The sequence below is a fragment of the Phyllostomus discolor genome, chromosome 8, assembly GCF_004126475.2.
Source record: "Phyllostomus discolor isolate MPI-MPIP mPhyDis1 chromosome 8, mPhyDis1.pri.v3, whole genome shotgun sequence".
Lineage (NCBI taxonomy): Eukaryota > Metazoa > Chordata > Mammalia > Chiroptera > Phyllostomidae > Phyllostomus > Phyllostomus discolor.
This window is the reverse complement of record NC_040910.2, coordinates 73,746,687-73,760,909: the sequence shown is the minus strand read 5'-3', so window position 1 is coordinate 73,760,909 and position 14,223 is coordinate 73,746,687. Positions and strand designations below refer to the sequence as shown.

General features: G+C 54.1%; 1 protein-coding gene across 1 annotated transcript in view; it reads left to right on the top strand.

Moving 5' to 3' along the window:
- Window positions 1-14,223, top strand: part of PITPNM3 (PITPNM family member 3) — an 84,971-nt gene that overhangs the window by 40,921 nt on the left and 29,827 nt on the right. The window lies entirely within an intron of this gene.

Here is a 14,223-nt window from a genome sequence, read left to right as displayed (position 1 = left end):
CCCGCCTGTTTTCTCAGGGTGACTAGTACAGTATTCATCCAGGAAAGACTTGGTGAAGATGTCTGTTGGCTGGCACAGTAAACTCAGGGCATAGTTCCTGGAGGTTTGGGATGAACTTGGTGGGCACCGAGTCAAATGTCTTTGTTCTGGGCAGAACTGAGTTTCACATGAAGCTGGGAGAGGAGTCTGTGTGTGTTTGGGAGGAGGGTGTAGGCTCAGAGCTTCCCTTACTTTTCTCTCCTATTTTGATCTGTGGTTGTAGCTTTGGGGGTATAGGGGAGGAAAAGTAGTTTCCTTTCTGCCCTTGTCAGCTCTTCCAGCTGGACTAATTATGAAATTGACATGAAACAGATGAAAAAGTAAAACTGACCAAATTTATTACATATGTACTCACAGGGGATCCCTAAGAATATGGGACCCCAGGACACATTGGGCCGTTGAGGCTTATGTGCTATTTTGGACTAAGGAGAGGGAGGCGGGACTTTAAAGGGGAGGTAGGCAATTCTCCAGGTAGATGAGAATGAGCACAGTGTGGTGAACAAATTCTTGAATTCTTGCTGGACCACACGAAACAGGGGGGCCCAGGGACTTTGCTGGCTCCTCCTTGCCTCCCACGCTGAGTTCACACTGCCAAGGTGATGGCTCTCTTCCTTTAGGCAGGTTTTCTATCTAAACTCCTTTAGGCAGGTAAGTGGGAGGTAAAAGCCTCTTTCTGAGTTTTTGTTCCTTAAAAATAACCAGCTTAAAATAATCAATATCCCAAAAGGCATATTTTGGGGTGGTAAACTCTGCTTGTCCTCAGGGGAGCTCAGCCCACTCTGCCCACTCTCTCCCCCAGGTGCAAGCCTTCCCGGAGGCCTTCCTCCAAGCTCTCCGCCCCTCTGGTGCAGGAGGGCTGCCTGCCACGCCAGCCTCCCCGGGCCCGGCCCCAGCACTGAGTAGGCGCTCGGGCCTCCTGAGGAGCTTTCTCTGTGTCTAAGGTCCAGTGGTGACTCAAGACAAAGCCCCTCAGGGGCTGGAAGGCAGGGGCGTCAGTGTCAGGGGCACCCCCCGGGCGCAGGCCGCAAGCGCGCTGTGTCCTCGTGGAGTGTAAGGGACGGAGCTCAGCAGGGTGGGGGGAGCTGTGTTCAAATGTGCAGTGCCCTGGGATTTTTATCCATAGAGGTGACTGAGTGGCAAATTGCAGAGATCAATGCCATTGAAGAAATTTATTATGTACAGTTCCCAAGTGGACATGCCCTGCCGTGCAGGGCCCTGGGGAAGCACGAGGTTTGGTCAGGAGACAGAAGGAGTGAGGGGAAAACCAGAACCTTTAGTGTGCTTTCCGAGGGAAAGGAAGGTAGGGGAGAGGAAACTGCTGGGCACTGGCTGGTTGGAATCGTGTCTGAGGCTCTGGCCTGCAGGGTGATGGTCCCTAATTGTCAGATGCCCAGCCCTGGGGTGACTTAGGGCAGGGGCTTGGCCTGGGAGAGTTAGATAAAGGAGGTGGATTGGTTGGTTTGCATATGAAAGGTGAAGTCCACGTTTATTGCCTCTAGGAAATAGCATGCCCTGGGAGGGGCAGGCTCCCCTCGGCCAGCTAGGTGTCCCCAAGATGCCCAAACACCATAAAATAAAAAGCGTGGTTAATACAGGGATGCCAGGAAAGGAGCCTAGACCTTCCCTCTGGGCCTCTGGGAGCTGCAGCCTCAGTGGGGAAACAGCCGCCTGTCCCCACAGAGCCGAGCCACGACCTCGTTTGCCGCAGACATGGGTGAACTTGACCAGATGTCTGGTGTCTTCTGGAGCTGGCTGGAAAAAAAAAAAAAGCGTGTTTAAGTAGAGGCAAACTTTGTGTTTTTTTCACCATGGTTACCGATTTTAGTTAGGATTATGTTGCTTAAGGATATTCTTATTTAGTAAAGAGTAACAGTAGGAGCGTGGAAGAATTACGGAGCCGTAGTGCTCATTGGACTTAGCGATTCCCAGGATGGACCCATTTTCGGCAGTGAAAAGCCTGCAACACTGTTACACTGTTACGTTTTTCTGTAACGCCGAGAGCGCCCTCGTCTGGGAGGGCTGCTTTTTATTCCGCTGGTGCGTCCCGTCTGCAAACTGGTGCATTCGAATATTGTCTTTTATGAAATGATGGTGGTAACTGATGGTGATTTGTTTATTTTTATTCCAAAATTGATAAAATAAAATTCTGTAGCCCCTAATAAAAACAGAATAACAGCGATGCCTGATGTTAATAATGTGATTTACTATTTACAATCACATCCCTGTATATCATCATAATATTCCCACTTGGTTTTCAAAACCTCACTAAAAACAAGGTAGGAAGTGATACAAATTGCCCTGGAGGAGTCGGAAAATGCTGGGACTGGATAAAATCCTATAGCATTAAATCCTGTGGCATCTGAGCTTTGCAGGTTAGGCTTGGGGTTGAGGCCCGTTCCTTCATTTACTTGCTGTTCCACTTTGGGCAAGTTACCTCTCGTCTCTGAGCCTCAGTCTACTCCATGGTGGAAAGATGACTGCAATGGCTACTTCCTAGATTGGCCGAGGGTGCAGAGATCATGCATGTGGTGCCAAGATCTGCACCTCTCATGGAGGAAGCATTAAATGGTCTCACTTATCTTTGGCTTTTGGATGAGACTTGGCAACTGGAACTCCGGGCTCAGGCTGGGGGTGAATCTCATCGCCTCATGGAGCTTGGTCTTTCCTACACTTGGCTGCTGCTGTGGCTGTCTCCAGGGTCACTGTCAGAGATGCTTCTTCAGGAGTCTGAGTCCCCAGGGAGCCCTTCTGAGCTGGCCACAGGCGTTGTGAGTGCCGGGAAGGAGGCCTTCCCCGGGCCATCTGCGGTGGCCTTGGTGGGGGAATGTCCTAGGATCCTCCCTCCTTTGTGGCTGCCAGGTAGTCCCAGCTTTCGTCTCACAGTTGCTTGTTCTTTCTGTTTGGACCAGAGTGGAGAAAGTCTGGGGAGCTATTGTATGTGGGGGGCTGGGTAGAGGGCAAAGGAGAGAAAGGGCCAGGTGGACCTGGAGACCTGGGTCCCTCCCACTGACTTGCTGTGCAGCCTCAGCTCCTGCCTGTGGCCCACCCCTGTCTGGCTTGTACTTGCAGTCCCTTCTAGCTGCTCTGGTTTTCCCGTGCTACCTCTTTGTCTCCTGCTTTCCTCGGTCTGCATGTCTTTCTGTCCAGCTCTGATGCTGTTCCACAGCACAGCAAACATTTATAGAGCATTTCTAGCATACTGCTGCAGTGCTGGGCGCTGCCACGGTGCTGAGCGTGGGCATTCGAGGAACTCAGCACCTGCTTCTCGAACCTCACTCCTGTTCCTCTGTCCAAAGCAAATGGTACCATTTTCCACAAAGTCAAACTGGAAATGTGGGGTCGTACTAGACTTCTCCATCTCCGTCACCTTCCAGAATCAGATCAGACTCCTGAGAGTATCCACTGTATCTCCTACCGATATCAGCGCCTCCACCACTCTTTGTCCCGGTCCCTCCTCCAGTTGAGGCCACTGTCTTCTCCCTCCCAGACGGGTTGCATGCTGGCCTCTCTGCCTCCAGTGTCTCCCACTCCAGTCCTTCCTCAGAGCGTCAGAGACCTTCACAGGAGTCAGATTTGTCCTTGTGGTCTCCAGCTGCTGCCCTGCGATTGCTCTCCAGTCAAGGATGAGCCTGATCTGCCTGTTCCCTAGCCCACTGGCTCTCCCCCTTGCTGTCCACACCGGCTTCCAGAAGGAGCATGGAGACTCTACGTACCATTTTCTCATAAGCTAATTGGGAAGCTTGAGCATTCCGTCTATCCCTGTGGAGGGGACCCACACAGCCCCCTTTGCGGCATATTGTAGGAAGGACTTGGGGTTCCAGGATGATTTCTTGGGACCCAGCACAGTGGGAAACTGGGCCCTCCCCTCCCGGCTCACTCCTGCGCATCTCCCAGGAGGCTGAGGGCGGAGCCGTTGCTCAGTGGTGCGGTAGCTCTCCTTCCTCGGCCCCCCAGGCCCATCTCCAGGGAGGAGCATGACTCTCCCGGGAGGCACGTGGCTGCCTCACTCTCCCCTTCCTGTCACAGCAGCACTACGGTGTAGAGGCCTCTCTGACCTCCACAGTGACCTGGGAGCTGGGAAGGGCTGCAGCCATCACAAGCACGTCATGAGGAGAAAAGGAAGACTCGGAGTAAGCAACCTCCTGGGGAAGGTGCTCAGACCCGGTCTCTTCACTCCATCTCCAGACCTTGGTCCCATGCTGGTCTGAGCTGCCGTTTTCCTGCAGTTTCTCCTTTCCTTGGTCACCCAGGTGCCTGGGGAGGTGCCCCTTTGTCCCCTGAGTCATGCAGGTGCCCAGCTCCACTCCACCCTCAAACACCCTGGGGTCCAGATGTGCACAGGAAAGTAAGAACTGAAGGGGCTTCTCCTGTCTCACTCCCACCTGATGGGGGAGCTTGCAGGAGAGGGGACTGACTTAGGGCCGGCCCAGCCAGTGTGGAGTGTGTGACCTGACACAGGGAACCCACCCTTGTGCCTGCCAAAAGGCTTTCCCAGGGCCAGTGCCTGACTTGGGGGCGGGTGGGGTAGGGTGGAGGCAGCAGGTGGCTGCCCCAAGTGTGGGAAGGGTCGGCCCATGGCCAAGGCTGCTCATTAGAGTGGGGTGCTCAGTGGGATTCTGAACTCTCGCCCCCAGACCAAGACCCGACAATGGTGCGGACTGAGTCCTGATGGTCCCAGACTGAGCCTGGATCTCCCTCCCCACCGAGTGGCTCCCCTAGCCACCAGTGGGGCCCTGATTCGTCCCAGGCTGTGTCCTGACTCCAGCCCCTGGCCCTGGGCTGAGCTCTGCTGCTTGACCAAATTAACTGTCAGACCACCATGTGTGGTTGTCCCCAAGGGAAACAGAGAAGATGGAGGTGCTCAGCATCATCTACCGGGCTGTGGGGATGTGATTCGACCCCTGGCCCACTGCCTTCGGTCAATGACCAGGGCTTGTGGGTGTCCAGCCAGCAGCAGGCTTCCTTTCTGCACACCCTCAGCCCTGCGCCTGCCTAGCCGCCCCCACAGGGGCAGTGCGTGAAGCCCCTTGCCCACAGCTGGTCTCCCCACTCCTCTGCCTGGTAACTGGCGTCTTTTCCTGGCCTGTGTGGGCAGCTTGCTGAGCACAGCTGCAGACGAGCTATATTTAGCCAGCTTTAATGAGCTCAGGATGGCAGACGTCCGCCTTGGGAGCACTTTTCTTGCGTGTGTGTGCGTATGTCTATGCTTGGCTCAGCCTGTTCTAGTGTGTGTGTGTGTGTGTGTGTGTGTGCCTGTGCATTTGTGTATGTGCGTTGGCGTGTATGTTAATGCCTCAGTGCATGCATGTATGTCAAGGTACGTGTGTGTCTATGTGAGTCTACCTGTGCAGTGCCTGTGCTCTGCTGGGGACATGTACAGCTTCCGACGCTCACAGGGGTGCAGAATGGAAACACATTATTTGTTCATTTATCCATTTGTTTGAAAAGTGTTTAATGAGTATCTTTTATATGCCAGCACCTTGACAGGCTCTGGGAATAAAACGCAGCACAAAGAGCTGCAGCCTTCAGCAGTCAGCTCCCTGGTGACCCGGCAGGGAGGGAGCCTCACACTCCCGGGTTCTCCTTGGGGTGCCTTCCCCCCTGGCAAGCCCAGACCAAAGCAGGGGAGTCTCTACCTCATGCCCTCACCAGGCTGGGAGGTGCAAGAGGGTCTGGAGAGGCAAATGGAGATCGTCCTGCACAATCCACTGCTCACCCATGAAGGACCTTTCATTCATTTTTCTAGACTCCAATTTATAATTTTCTCTCTGGTTACCCATGCAGCTGTGTGGGTGGAACTCCCCACCTGTGATCCCAGAGGCTTCTCAGGGCCCCCAGGTTCTTCCCCAGCACCTGCAGGGGGTGAGTGTGTATGCTCGTCCAGGGGTGTGGCCTTGTGAGCACCGAGCGCCTGGGCCCCAGCCTGGTGGTCCCTTCTGCCCTGGTTTGCAGCTCTTGGGCCGGAGGGTGGCCAGACGAAGTTGTCCATCCTCCTGGAGTTGCGAGGGCACCCCAAGTTGGGAGGGTGCCCGGCACTGGTCTTTGTCTTCCTCTCAGTCTGGGGTGGAGCTAGGGATTTCTTTTCAGCTTGAGAGAACCCCTATTTCCTCAAATCCTTTTCTTCTGGGAATAAAGGTGCTTTTGGAAACAAAGACCAGGGAGCTCTGCCCCAAACCTCCCCAGAGGCCAAGAATCCAGAGCCAGGAGGAATCGGAAATTGATACCTCAGGGGGAAAAATCACCCTGCTATATGTGCATTGAAAAAGTTCTGAATTTTAATCTGCCGTTTGGGTAGGTGACACACGTGCATGGCATCAAACACTAAAGGAACAAAGGGTGACGAGTAAGCCCTCTTCTCCCGTCCTCCAGCTCCCCGTGCCGCTCTCCCTGGAAGCAAAGGTTATGACGAGCTTCTTATAGACCATTCCAGAAATAGTCTCGGCATACATGAACATCTCCATAAATATTCATTTGTCTGTATTTTTATATGTACCCCACACAGATGGGAGCATACGGTGCATTCCACCTTGCTTTCGTCAGATGAAAAATATGGGGATTGTCTTGCTGTCTCAGTGCACTTAGAGGCTCGTGCCTCCGCAACGGTGTCAAGTCTCACTGACGCACAGTGTGTCCCAGTGGTCCCCTGTGGGCGAGCACATGGGTCTGCTTTCCGTCTTTTGTCTGTATTATCAGTAGGGGGTGACCATGGTTAGCACGGTACATGTGTCGTTATGCACGTGGACTTGGACTCGCTGCGTCAAGGGCAGTTGGTATTCTGAATGGCATCGTCAACTTGCCCTCCCCGGAGGTTGGACTGGTTCTCGCTCTCATCCGCAATGAATGAGGAGGGTTGTTTTCTCACACCCTGGGCAGCGTGGGTTTGATCATCGCTAGTCTGAGAAGTGAAAAAAAGGTGTTTTAGAGTAATTTCTGTGAGCATTCCTCTAGTCCAGGGTTCTAAGATTGAGTACATCTATCTGTATGTTTAAGAGCCATTCCCAGCCCTCTTCTGGAACCCACATTCATTTTGAGGGGGTTACCAGGGTGAGAGGGAATGTGTGGGTTGGAGCAGATTATTGCATTTCTTTGTTTTTGCTCCAGCTTCCAAGCAGAGCCAGGGTGGGCTTGACAGGGGTCCCCTAGGGGGCAGGCCAAAAGGTCTGAGCAGGTTCTTGTTCCTAATAACAGCCCCTCTCCCTCTGCCCTTCCTACCACTCTGCAGGGCAGGCAGTGGTGTGGAAGCATTCGAAAGAGTGCTGAGAGCACCCTTGTCTAATACCTCATCTTTGTGGGCAATGCTGCGGGAGGGTGAAAGAGCCCTGGCCTAGTGACCTGGTTCAAGTCCCTCTTCCTTGCCTACATATAGAAATAAATCACTTAACCTCCCCAAGCCTCAGTTTTCTCATCTGTAAAATGGGGAGAGCACTCTGGCCTCTCAGGATGAATGTGAAGATTGCTGGAGACGCTGGATGATGATTAGAAACTCAAGACGGGTCTTCGGAGGGCTGCTTTTATTACGGAAGAGTCACCAGGACAGGAGGAGCCAAGAACCTTGTGGTGTCCCAGCGCAGTGCAGGAGGGCGTTTTCCTGCAGCTAAATCGAATCTCTGGACCCTTCAGTGGGCCTGATGGGATGTGGCGCCCTTCCTGATCTGAGCTGGAGTCCGGGGGAAGTCGCTCCCTGGAGCTCTCCTGATGCTCGCCGGGGGTGGCCGGCAGGTTTTCAAGAGGCAGGATCCAGGGCTCAAACCCTGGCAAGGGTCTGGACTTAGTCTGGACTAGTGTCTCTACGGAGGGCTCATTGACTTACTGGGGTTTTGGCCTCTTAGCAGGGTGAGTCCAGGCTGACCTGATTGGATGTTGACACTGAAAGGGTTAAGGAGCCAGAGGAGGGGCCTAAGCCTCTAGATCCCCAAGCCCGTTAGGAAATTCCTGCCTTAGCCTCCCTGCTGAGTGGCAACTTACATAACTTGCTTGTATAACCTGGTGAAGGAGCACTCCCTGTCTTCTCCAGGACAGCATGGGTCATTTTTAAGCTGTTGTAAACATCTCCTAGGTTGTGCTAAAACTTGGGACTTTCCAGAAACCACCTCACACCCATTTATCCTGGCTGTGCTCTCTGCTCCTGTGGCCCAAGCAAAGCTCTGCAGGGATCTGCAAGCAGCTACCATGGCCTCTGGAGCCTGCTCTTCTCCAGGCTGGGCCCCCTTCCACACCTTCCTGCCCCATAACTGGTCTCCACACGTGCCCTTGAAGTGGCCTGAGGTGCAGCACAGAGCAGGAATGTCCCCTCCGTATTCCAAACAAAAGTCTCTAGTGCACGCAGCCTTAGAGGCTGAGAGGTACCTCTGGCAGCCCTATTATTGTGGTTTAGGCTGTCAGCAGCCTTTGGTCACGTGACCTAGGTATTTGTCACATGACTTGACCTCGATCATGTGACCTAAGGCACCTCCTGAAGATCCTTGAGGTCATTTGCTGTATCTGAGTCATCTTAGTATTTTCAGCCCTGACACTAATTTGGGCAATAATCAATAGAGTAGGAATTGGCAAGTGATAATCGAGATTTTTTTTTTTTGCTGGATGGTAAGTCACTCAGTGTGTTTCACGTGTATTTGTTCCTCACACAAGCCTTTCTCTTCCTTTTCACATTCCCTCATTAGCCTGTCAGTTCTGAGAGGGCAGGAAACATTTTACTTGTAGTGTTAACATGCAGTAAAGTATAGGTTTTGGCTTGTTTAAAAATGTTCTTATCGTCACTGTGACATATGCTTGTATTGTGTACTCAGTAGATACATTCATAAAGAGTTTTAAACTCTGTATGACTGCGGGCTCACTGGAGAAAATTTGGAAAATAGAGACAAGTAGAAAGGTAAAAAAATATCTCCCATGGTCCTACCATTTAGAGAAAACCACTCAGTGAATGTTTGGTGTGTTTCCTTTGAGTACACAGGCCCAGTCCCCCACCTCTCCACGTAGCTTGCTGGTTTTCGCCAGGGTGGGTGCTGGGCCACCGTGGAGAAGGGTGGTGAACAAGGTGACAGCTTTTCAGTTGTATCTGGCGGGGACCCCTCAGGGGTGGGGTGGGTGGAGTGGGAAAGTGGGGCTCTGGGCCCCCAACCTGCTTCAGCCAGAGGCGGTCCACTTTCATCTAACTTGAAGATTGGGCTCCTAAAGAACATTTCACGGGCTCAAAGATTTCCCTGTTTTTAAAAAGTTTTAAAACAGTCAGCCGAGGGCCTGTCCTTCCCCTGCTTCAGGCCATGCTACCCACATCCCGCTGGTGATCATTAACCCGCACCCCCAAGCTGTTGTGGGTCCCCTCCTAGTCTGTCATTCTGCTGGTGTCTGCCTCCTCCCCAGACACTCTGAGCCCTTGGCACTGCCTCAAGTTCCCAGGCCCGGTGACCCTACTCAACACACACTGAAGCGGGGCTGGCTAGGTACACTGCAGGTGAAACTATCAGAACTCATTCCTTTCTTTGCCAAGTGCTCCCCAAACCCGAGTTTGTTAATTTGCAACAGGACTTGCATGGACATTGATGCCAGGCTCCCTGTTGGAACTAACTGCTTTGGAGTCCAGGTATCTTTTGCCACCTGCAGTTTCCCGGATCATCCTTCTTTCTCCACAGCCCTCAGAGCGACTTGCAGGTCTGTGCAGGCCCTAGGGATGGCGCTGCTGGGCATGGAGGCAGGAACTCACGCAGGGCACGGTCTCTTCCTGCCTGGATCCGAGAATCTCTGACTGCCCGACTCGAAGAGAGAATGTAGGCCAAGCCCTTACTCTGCGGTGGTGTGGAGAGGCCGTCCAAGGTGCCCCCTGCCTAGGGTCTACATTACCCACCATGGTCCACCTCCTCCAGTGTGTGTGCCCTTCTCTGTGTGGGTTTACATGGGGCTCTGAGACCCCTGCTCGCTGCTGAGTGAGCCTCTAGGTCTTCCCAGGTCTTCCCAGATATGTCTCTCACTTCCCACGTCAGAGCAACACAGCAAAGCCGTTGGGTTCAAGCACAAGACGTGTGTCTGCACCAGGCCTGTGCTTCCACCTGCTCCCAGAGGATCAGACACTGCTGTCGGTCCCGCTCAGGACATGCCCCATGGCCTCGAGCTGGGCCCAGCTCTGCTCGGTTGACCCTGGGGCTGGCGAGTCAATGAATGGAGGTGGGGGGCGCTGCAGGGGCTGGTAGAGTGGAGGGTGAAACGGAATGGTCAGTTTTAGCTAAGGGGTACCCCCGCATCCACACCCCTCCTGGGTCCTGGCCACAGCTGGCAACACAGAATGGAGACCGCCACTGAGTGGGGTGACTCCGCTGAGAGTGTGTGGGTGATGACCTTGGCTTTTGTCTCCAGAGCAGTGTGGCACATCAGTAATTAGGAGGATGATCACAATTTCTGCCTTTCCAAGGTGGTGATTAAGCAAAAATAGCCTCCATTCTTCAGCTGCCAGGAGGAGCCATGGCACGCTGGGTGGGCCACCCGAGCCCGTGCCGGGATTGGCAGGGGCGCTGGAAGCAGGCACTGTGGTAGCTGGCCTGCCTCAAAGGCTGTCACAAAACGTCACAAAAACAGCTGTGGGCTCCTCCATCCCGTATCTGGGCACGGCAGGGACCGGCCTGAATAGGGTCATGCGGGCAGAAATGAACAGGAAGTGGGCCTGGCATGCGGCTCCCCGCCAGCCAGGGCCCTTGCCGGCCGATCTCGTCACCAGAGGCTCCAGGGGAGCCTTTGGATGCAGAGCCAACAAGTGCAGGCCACGCTGCTCCAGAATTCCCAGAGGTTCCCTGATACGGTTTCCCTGGGGACTTCTAAGAGACGTGCTTCCCAAGGATGAGGCTCCCCTGAATCCCTTCTCCTGGGGCATTGGCCGCAGAGAGCTGTCTCACAGTCTGTGAGCCCTGGATCTTCATGTGCAGTAAGTTTCCATCAAAACACCACACAAAGCCCCAACAGCCGATACACTCTGCTCCCAAGGGGCCCACAGTCTGATGGGGAAATAGACAAGCGACCTCCCAGCAGTAAGCCAGCCCCGCCCAGCATGCTGTGGTGTAACGGTCTCTGCTGAAGTAGATCTGAGAAGGCTTTCCAGAGGTGGTGACAACGGAGCAGAGTTTTGAAGGACAGGTGAGAATTTGCCAGTCTGCAGGGGAGGAAGGGCTTAGCAGGCCGAGCAGGGGCAAGGAGCAGTGGAGGAGTTGTGTCTTGTGGATGAGTCGGAGTCTGTGGCCTCAGTCGTTGGGGTGGTGACGTCTGGTGCTTGGGAGAGCAGGGCCCTTTTGGGCATGGTGCCGGCAGGGGCCCCCTAGGCTGCCTCTCTGCTTGTCTACGGAGGCTCCTGCTAAGACCAGAGAGTACGTTTCAGTGGGGCAACATGGTCCTGTTAGTTACTCTCTAGGGGCCAGAATCTGGATCTGGCAGGCTAGGGCTCCCCTCTTCCCTTTCCCAAAGCAAAGCATCTCTGGCTTTTGTTCACTGAAAGGAGGCAAGGCTCCACCCCAAACGGCACAGGAGGCCAGACCCTTCCCTCTGCTAGGGAAGGGGTGAGGGGTGCTAAGGACACCCTGCCAGTCTCCCATCCCCACCGAGCCAGGAGCTGCCTCAGCATCACTTGCAGCCAGGATACAGCCCTTGTTCCCTGATTTGATGCCCAGAGCATCAAGCAGGCCCCTGGGAAAATGGCTGCAGGTGGATCAAGGATGTGGGGGCTCCTTGGTCTGTGTAATCAGAGAGGGTGCAGGACACGGCCCCCACCTAACAGAGGGCTTGGTGCCCGGGAGATGGCGAGACCTGCATGTCTTCCCTTGGACTTATTTATAGCCTTGCTGTGGTAATCTGTGGCAATCACAGTATTTAATCCTGTAATCACGCTGCGAACAGGCTCCCCGGTGCAAGCAAGCAGGCACCCAGCCCAGCGAGGCTGGGGAGCCTGCCAGGGCTGAGGGAGGACTTGGGGACAGGGCCGGAGAGCGTGGAGGCGGCAATGTCCCTACCAGCCTCGGGCCAAATATTATCATCTGTGGGCCTGTGCCCCTCAGTGCACCCTGGATGATGATGATGAGGAGGAGGAGGAGGTGGAAGAGGGTGAAGATAATACTTACATAGTGTTTACTAGGTTCCAGGTCCCATTCTAAGCCCTCCCTATATATGAACTAATTTATTCTCATCACCATTCCAAGCAGTAGCTGCTGTTGTCATCCCCGTATTCCAGATGAGGAAACAAAGCTGCAGGTCACACAGCTGATAAGAGCCATGATTTGAACTCAGGCGTTCTGGCTCCAAAGTCCATGGTTCCCACCGGGTCCCTCCCAGCCCCAGAAGTCAGGGGCCTCCCCGGCTCCAGGTCCACAGACATGGCCCTGCCAGCTCTGGGTTCTCCTGGCCCACCAGCCCGGCAGCAGCACGTGCAAAGCCATGTCCAGCTTCCCTCCTGCTCCCTCACTTTCCTGCTTCTCACCTGGTCTCCATGGGAGACCTGGACTTCAGTCTACTGGAAGTCACTTATCAATCTGTCCCCCTGTTTCTTCTGCAGAATGGGGGTTTTTGTGTCCAGCTCCCCAGGAAGCTGTGGAGGTTGGGTGGATGAGGGAGCACTTTGTCAAGCATTGTCTTCTGCTGAGTGTGGGGCACTCTTACCTGGTCCACGTGCCAGCTCACCAGTCTTCTCATCTGTGTTGCTTGGACCTAGTGACTTAGGTTATGTGGGCCTCAGTTTACTCATCTGTAAAATGGGGCTAGTAATAAGAGGACCAAAACTCAGAGGCTACTTGTGGGGACCAGATGAGATGACACCTGTGCAGCACACAGTGCCTGGGACACGTGTGTTCAGTAAAACGGAGCCATCTGCTGTCATTTATTTTGATCCTGCCCCGAGGGCAGGGCCCAGGCCTCTTCCAGCCACGTCCAGGGCAAGGCCTACAGGATGTCAGAAGCAAGGCAGTGAGTCTGGGCCGCTAGAAGGAGCACTGTGAAGTGCTGGGTAGAGCCAGGCCTCAGAACAAGTTTTCCTTCTTCCTCCTCCAAGCCGGAGTCCTCCATCACTTAGGAAATGATTTCCTGTCTGTGTGCGAAGCAGCTCCGAGCTCATAAAGCAGTTGCCCTTAGACCAGGGCTGTGTCTGTGAGGACAGACGGTTTCAGAGATGCACTCCCCTGCCGAGGAAAGCTTCTCATTCAGAATTCCTTGCAGATGCACCCTCCCCTGGGGCCAGCAGTGGCAGGGGCCTGTTGACTCAGGCACCTGTTGGCCAGGGCTCCCACCCACACCTACTGCAGGGTTGCCTGCAATGCCCCTTGGGACAGCCTTCCCCAAATGGGCTTCCTAGCCGGGTGCAGTGGGCTCCTGGTGGAGCGGGTGTGAAGTGAGAAGAAAGAGCCATCCTTGCCTGGAACCAGCTGCTTTAAGAGATGAGTTCCCTGTCACTGCAGGCAAACAAGTGTTTTGCAGTATAGCTCTGAGGTTCAGCCACACAGAGAAAGTGGTATCCTTCTCAGGGGCAAAGAGGAGAGAAGGCAAGATCAGCTGGATAGAAGGAAGGGTTCCTCACTTTCTCATGGTGGCAGCATCATTGGGCAGGCAGTGGGGGGCCGTTGGGTGTCTTTGGGGTCTTTCTCCACCTGAGAGTCCAAAGCAGACTTGCATCACCTGGTCCGAGTTTAAGTCCTGAGATGTTGCCTGACCTAGGTCCCTGGCTGCTGCTGGGGCTGCCAGGTCCCAGAGAGGGAGACCCTGGCCATAGGTCTTCAGTGGTGGGAGAAGACTCATCATCTTGGATGATGGACAAGATATTAGATCAGGGGTCAACAAGCTTTTCTTTAAAGGGCCAGATAGTAAATATTTTAGGCTTTGTGGGCTATAAAAAGTCTCTGTGATGCATAAGCAGCCACAGATAATGCGTAAACGAATGGGCATGGCTGTATTCCAATAAAACTTTATTTACAGAAACGGGCAGCGGGCCAGATCTGGTCCATGATTATAGTGTCTGTGTTGAAAGAATGTGAGCTCAGGGAGGGTTGGATGCCAAGAAGCACTTCCTGGAGGTGGAGGCGGCGAGCCCAGGCAGCTGAGAGAAGCAAGAAGAGCATTTCTGGCAGCCGGCTGGCTTTGCCCCAGGGCTCGAGGGCGATGAGTGATGAGGAGTGTGGTCCAAATGCCAGCCGTACCTCTGAGGCTCACCTTCCTCTGAATGGGGTG